At 45.1% G+C, this 7,503-nt stretch overlaps 1 non-coding gene across 1 annotated transcript; it reads right to left on the bottom strand.

Moving 5' to 3' along the window:
* Positions 1–946: 946 nt before the first annotated feature.
* Positions 947–1,053, bottom strand: LOC125584677. Its single transcript, XR_007321587.1, has one exon. It is a non-coding gene; the product is annotated as a small nucleolar RNA R71 (small nucleolar RNA).
* Between the last annotated feature and the right edge of the window lie 6,450 nt (positions 1,054–7,503).

Here is a 7,503-nt window from a genome sequence, read left to right as displayed (position 1 = left end):
GTTCGAAACTTGATCACCCGATGTCTAATCCCTATATCCATGAGTTCTCTTTTCCCATAGTTAAGAGAGTATCATTTAGTTATTCCTTTTAGTTAGTTATAGTTTAAAAACCCTTTTAAAAACCATTGGTTGCACTTAGATTAAGTGATTACTTGCATTCTCGGTGCTTTCATATCTCTCAGAACTGGTTCGACAATCATTTATACTACAACATTTGTCTTAGGAGCCTTGAAAACTCCTAACATCAAATTGGCGCCGTTGCCAAATTCTGAGTAGATTTAAACATTGAGATTTAGTCAATTGCTTGAGACTAAGTCATTTTTATTTTCTTTTGTTACTGACTCTTTTTCACCTCCTCTTATTCTACAGGTGTATGAACTTGCGGAGCAACGGTCCATCAAACCTAGTTCCACGAGCTGCAGACATCAGAGCTTTAGAGAGAGAGTGTGCTAGAAAGAGAAGAGAAGAAGAGCAACAGGCTCAACTGCAAAGACTGAACACTGATATGGGAGACGTTCATCAGCATGATGCAGGCGTCAATGGCGCTAATAACAATGCTCCAGCTAACCAACAGCGAGCAGCTCGACCCATTGGCACTTACGATCGCCCCAACATTCATGGTCATAGATTGGGAATCCGAGCACCCGCTGTGGCAGCCAACAACTTTGAGATCAAATCAGGACTCCTCAACGTGATCGAGAACAACAAGTATCATGGCTTGGCTCTAGAGGATCCATTTGATCACTTGGACAGGTTCGACAGCTACTGTGGGTTGTCAAAAACCAATGGTGTGTCCGAAGATGCCTTAAAGCTCAAGCTATTCCCTTTCTCTTTGGGGGATAAGGCACGTCAGTGGGAGAAGTCTCTACCCAGCGACTCTATCACCACTTGGGATGATTGCAAGAGAGCATTCTTGGAGAAGTTCTTCTCTACTTCAAGAACTGCTAAGCTGAGAAATGAGATTTCCAGCTTTCAACAGAAGGGCTTGGAAGGATTCAGTGAAGCCTGGGAGAGATTCAAGGGCTACCAAGCTCAATGCCCACACCATGGTTTCTCTAAGGAGAGTTTGCTGAGCACATTCTACCGTGGTGCTCTTCCTAAGTACAGGGCCAGACTGGATACAGCTAGCAATGGGTTCTTCTTGGGGAGAACTGAGGAGGATGCAGAGGAGCTGGTTGACAACATGGTTAAAAGTGATGCAGTCTACAGTGGAGACCACGACAGAGGTAGTAGAACAGATGATAAGCAGACGAGGAAGGAGTTGAAGGCTCTACAAGATAAGATAGACATCCTCATTGCTGACAAAGCTACCCAAGAGCAGCTGCACTTTGTTGGCAACCCAAGCCAAGAGACACCAGTTGTTGTCCATGAAGTTGAGGGTTTGGAAGGTCAGGAAGAGCTGTGTTTCATCAACAACAATGGTAGCTGGTACAAGAAAGAGCCCAACTTTCAGTATAACAACTACCAACAGAAATCCTATTCCAACAACCAACAGAGTGGTTATCAACCTCGGAATAATCAGCAAGGCAGCTATCAACCTCAGCAAAACCCTCCCCCTGGTTTCAACAACAAGGGCAACCATTCTTCCCAACAGCAATCTAATCCCTCTACCTCAACTCCTCAGTACTGAAACAAATCCTGGAGTCTCAAACAAGAAGTGAGAAGCATGTTGGCTATGAGTTGAAGAACCTTCACTCAAAGATTGATGGGAGCTACAATGAGCTCAACAACAAGTTCAGAGCTTTGGAGAACCAGTTTGCTGCCATGAACACTCAACAAAATCGCCAACAAGGTTCTCTACCTGGAAAATCTGAGCAAAACCCAAAGGAAACCATGAAATCTATCACTCTCAGGAGTGGTAAGGAGTTACCTCAGAGAACTCTCACCAAGGATGCTGAGAAACAAAGTGAGGGGGTTGCCATCAACATAGATGATGAAGTAGTGATTGTTGATGAGAAGATCAATGACGAGATCTTAGAGAAGATAGTGGAAGCCAAAGGAAAAGGAAAGGTTGGAGAAGAGAAGAAAACAGTTAAGGATGGTGAAGTTGTCACTCCTGCCAGTGAAAGTTCTTTTGTTCCTCCTGCCTATGAGCCCAAGCTCCCATTCCCAGGTCGATTCAAGAGGCAGCTGCTAGAGAAGTACCAAGCTCTATTTGAAAAGCAAATGAGTGAAGTCCAGATCACAATGCCCATTATTGATGCTTTCATGCTGATTCCTCAATACAGCAAGTTCCTGAAAGATGCTGTAGCTGCAAAGAAGAAAGAGATGGAGGGCATGGTGATTCTCACTCATGAGTGCAGTGCTATCATTCAGAGGCTTGTCATTCCAAAGAAGCTAGAAGATCCAGGATGCTTCACATTACCTTGTGCTCTTGGACCTATGGTATTTGATAGATGTCTCTGCGATTTGGGAGCTAGTGTCAGCTTGATGCCTCTATCTGTTGCTAAGAAGCTCGGCTTCACTCAGTACAAGAAGTGTAGACTTTCTCTGGTATTGGCTGATCGTTCAGTGAAGTACCCTGTGGGTATCTTAGAGGACCTCCCAGTGATGGTTGGAAATTATGAGATCCCTACAGACTTTGTGGTGCTTGAAATGGGTGAAGAAGCTCAAGACCCTTTAATCCTTGGAAGGCCTTTCTTAGCAACAGCAGGAGCTATTGTTAATGTGAAAGAAGGCAAGATTGATCTCCATCTGGGTAAAGGGCACATTCTCCATTTTGACATCAAAGAGGTAATGAGGAGGCCAACAGTTCAAGGGCAAGTGTTCTACATTGAAGAGATGGACGCCCTTGCTGATGAACTCCTTGAAGAGTTGTCACTAGAGGACCCTCTACAGCATGCTTTGACTGTAGAGAGAGAGGCTGTGGTGATTGAGAACCTGGAGAGTACTGCCTACGGGATGATGCTGGATTCACACCAGGGGTTTGTCAGTAAGGATCAGTACGAGGAGTTTCCACAGATGGTTCACCAAGAAGTCTCAGCCACTCAGCAAGATGACACCCAGCAGAATGACTGGAGTGAGCTTAAGGCACCTAAAGTGGAGCTTAAACCTCTACCCCATGGTGTAAGGTATGCATTCCTTGGTCCTAATGAAACTTATCCTGTCATTGTGAGTAGTGAACTTACTGAAACTGAGCTATCTGAACTTTTGAAAACGCTTAAAAGATTTAGAAAGGCAATAGGTTACTCACTGGATGACATCAAGGGAATATCACCCTCTTTGTGCATGCATAGGATACATCTTGAGGATGAATCAATGACTTCTATCGAGCATCAAAGAAGGTTAAACCCTAACCTGAAGGATGTTGTAAAGAAAGAGATTCTTAAACTCTTAGATGCTGGTGTTATTTACCCTATCTCAGATTCTAAATGGGTATCACCTGTGCATGTTGTACCAAAGAAAGGTGGTATCACTGTGATTAAAAATGACAAGGATGAATTGATACCAACAAGAACCATCACAGGTCATAGAATGTGCATTGATTACCGAAAACTAAACTCCGCATCTAGAAAAGATCATTTCCCATTACCATTTATTGATCAGATGCTTGAGAGACTTGCAAATCACCCATTCTACTGCTTTCTTGATGGGTACTCAGGATTTTTCCAAATCCCCATACACCCCAATGATCAAGAGAAAACGACATTCACATGTCCCTATGGTACCTTTGCATATCGAAGGATGCCATTTGGTCTATGTAATGCTCCAGCCACCTTTCAAAGGTGTATGATGTCAATTTTCTCTGATCTGATTGAGGATGTTGTGGAGGTATTTATGGATGATTTCTCTGTCTACGGATCTTCGTTTTCTGCTTGTTTGTCAAACTTGTGCAGGGTCCTACAGAGATGTGAAGACACCAACCTTGTGCTGAATTGGGAGAAGTGTCACTTCATGGTCAAGGAAGGGATTGTGCTGGGACACAAGATTTCAGAGAAGGGGATTGAAGTGGATAAAGCCAAGATCGATGTTATGGTTGGTTTGCCCCCACCAAAGACAGTGAAAGACATCCGGAGTTTTCTTGGTCATGCTGGGTTCTACAGGAGGTTCATCAAGGACTTCTCCATGATCACTAGACCTTTGACCAGGCTGCTGTGCAAGGAAGCCACTTTCAGTTTTGATGTGGAATGTCTACAAGCTTTCAAGAAGCTGAAAGGTGAACTCATTAGTGCTCCAATTGTCCAGCCACCTGATTGGGATCTCCCTTTTGAGATCATGTGTGACGCTAGTGACTATGCTGTGGGAGCTGTTTTGGGGCAGAAGAAAGATGGCAAAACCCATGTGATCTACTATGCCAGCCAAACCCTCAATGATGCTCAGATACGGTATGCCACAACAGAGAAGGAGATGCTGGCAATTGTTTTTGCCTTTGAGAAATTCAGGAGCTACTTGGTTGGGTCTAAAGTCATTGTCTACACAGATCATGCTGCCTTGAGACACCTTTTGGCCAAGAAGGATGCAAAACCCAGGCTTTTGAGGTGGATCCTTTTGCTTCAAGAGTTTGATATGGAGATTAAAGACAAGCCCGGAGTTGAGAATGGTGTAGCTGATCATTTGTCCAGGTTGAGGGTAGAGTCTGGTATTCCTATTGACGAAGGACTTCCTGAGGAGCAGATCATGGCTATTGAAGCAGTGATAGCAGTTTGTGAGACTGGTAGGAAGCTGGAAGAAGTCAAAGCAACAGAAGAGAAGGAACCTTGGTATGCTGATTTGGTGAACTACCTAGCCACAGGAAGAGAACCTTTGAATCTTGTGGGCTATGCCAAGAAGAAGTTCTACAAGGATGTGAAGAGATACTACTGGGATGAACCCTATCTCTACATTCTCTGCAAGGATCAGCTTTATAGAAGAGTGGTTGCAAATGAGGAGATTGATGGGATCCTTACACAGTGTCATGGATCATCTTATGGAGGCCACTTTGCCACCTTCAAGACAGTTGCGAAAGTATTACAAGCTGGATTCTGGTGGCCACATATGTTCAAGGATACACAAGACTTTGTCTCAAAGTGTGATTCTTGCCAAAGAAGAGGAAACATCACAAAGAGGAATGAGATGCCTCAGAATCCAATCCTTGAAGTTGAAGTGTTTGATGTGTGGGGTATTGACTTCATGGGACCGTTTCCATCATCTTTTGGAAACAAATACATCCTTGTGGCTGTCGATTATGTCTCCAAATGGGTGGAAGCTATTGCAAGCCCCACCAATGATGCTAGAGTTGTAACCAAGATGTTCAAGAGCAACATTTTTCCAAGGTTTGGAGTCCCAAGAGTTGTGATCAGTGACGGAGGTTCCCACTTCATTAACAAACTGCTTGAGGGACTTCTCAAGAAGAATGGTGTGAAGCACAAGGTGGCAACCCCTTATCACCCCCAAACAAGTGGCCAAGTTGAGATTTCTAACAGGGAGATCAAGTCTATCTTGGAGAAGATTGTGGGGATCACAAGGAAGGATTGGTCCAATAAGCTCGATGATGCACTTTGGGCTTATAGGACAGCGTACAAGACACCACTGGGCACCACACCTTTCAACCTAGTGTATGGGAAAGCTTGCCATCTGCCAGTGGAGCTTGAGTACAAGGCACTATGGGCAATAAAGTTGCTGAACTTTGACATCAAGAGTGCCAAGGAGAAAAGGATTTTTCAGCTACATGAGCTTGATGAGATAAGAATGGATGCTTTTGAGAACTCAAGGATCTACAAGGAGAAGACTAAAGCTTTCCATGACAAGAATATCCTGAAGAGAGAGTTTAAAGAAGGAGATCAAGTTCTTCTCTACAACTCTAGGCTGAAGCTATTTCCAGGAAAGCTTAAGTCAAGGTGGTCAGGTCCTTTCAAAGTCAAAGAGGTTAGGCCATATGGAGCAATAGTTTTGTGGAGTACTGATGGAAGAGACTTCACAGTCAATGGGCAAAGGGTTAAGCTCTACATGGCTACTGCACCAGAGGAAGATGGGGTTTCAACTCCACTGTCTGACCCTACCCCGGCCTAATCCAAAAAGAGGCAAAGTCAAGCTAGAGACTTAAAACAAGCTCACTTGGGAGGAAGTCCCATGCGTATCCTTGTATATATTGCATTGGTATTTTCATTTTCATCTTATTGCATAAAAAAAAAAAAAAAAAAAAAAAAGAGAGAAGTCGTGTGCAGGTGCTTGATCGATGCAGGTTTGAGCAAAAATCGTGCGTGGGAGCGAGGTCTCACAGCGACACCTCCAAGTCGCTCCAGCTGGGAGCGACGTTACGGGAGCGACATCTCGAGGTCGCTCGGCTTAAAGACGTTTTGTGCTCCAAAAACACTCTCGGAGCGATCTCTCAGAGCGAGCACATGAAGTCGCTCCAACTGGGAGCGACGTTACGGGAACGACACCTCGAAGTCGCTCGCGTTTTCGTCGTCACGGAGCTCAAAAACTGGCTCGGAGCGACGTCCTAGAGCGACACCTCGAAGTCGCTCCAGCTCTAGAGCGAGGTCTCGAGAGCGACACTCCAGAGTCGCTCGCGTTTTCGTCGAATCACGACGCGAGAGAAGGACTCGGGAGCGACCTCTCGCAGCGACACCCTCACGTCGCTCCCGAACCGGTCCAGGTAAGTTTTCTGACTCTAAACCCCGGTTTACTTCAAGTAAACCGACCCTAACCACCCTAGACCGAACCGGACGACCCTAAACCTAACCCCAACCCCCGCGACTCCATCTCTCTCACTCTCTCCTCCTCTCACAAACTCTCAAACTCTCTCAAACTCACCTACACCAAAAATCCCAAAACTTTCTCAATTCTCACCCAAATCAACTAGTTCTTGTTTCTAAATCCAAGCTTTCGCCCCTGTAGCCTATTCCTCACCACCCATTCACCATTTCCTTTCATCCAAAGCAAGGTGAAAATGGTTAAGAAGACAAAGGGAAAGTTGGAAGCTGAGAGGCAAGAAGCTGAAAGACAAGAGTTTGCACTAAGAGGAAAAGCTTTGCTCTGCGAGCCAACTGGCTCAGGGACGCAGAAGACTGTTCGACAGCAGACTTTGGCTGCAAGGAAATCGAAAGAACAGGAGAAGAGGGCAGAGAAAAGTGTAGCAGTTCCCATCCATGAGGAAAGTGAAACTGAGAGTGCGGATGAGCAGGCACCTACGAAGAAAGCCAAGATGTCCAAAGGCAAAGGGGTTGCGGTTGATTGAGATAGGGCGAAAACTCCATCTGTGGAGGAGCTGTATGATCACTTGAAGAATGAGGTCACTTGGACTCCAACCAGGTTCGCCGACCTTGATCTGCTGAAGGAGTTGGGTCTTGAATCTGATATTGAAGAGATGCTAGGACATTTGAAGATGCCAAAACTCCTCACCATGGCATATCCTTTCTACAAGGATGTCACTTGTCAGTTCTAATCTTCTCTTGCGGTCACTTACCACGACACCGCGCATGTGAGGCAAGGATGGGGCAAAATCAGTTTCAAGGTCAATGGACGAGAATACAACATGAACTTCAAGGACATTGGGAGAGTCATGGGGTTCCAAGACCTAGA

The sequence above is a fragment of the Brassica napus genome, chromosome C3 (genome assembly GCF_020379485.1).
Source record: "Brassica napus cultivar Da-Ae chromosome C3, Da-Ae, whole genome shotgun sequence".
NCBI classification, from domain to species: Eukaryota; Viridiplantae; Streptophyta; class Magnoliopsida; order Brassicales; family Brassicaceae; genus Brassica; species Brassica napus.
The sequence above is the reverse complement of the archived record's forward strand: the minus strand, read 5'-3'. Positions and strand labels throughout refer to the sequence as shown.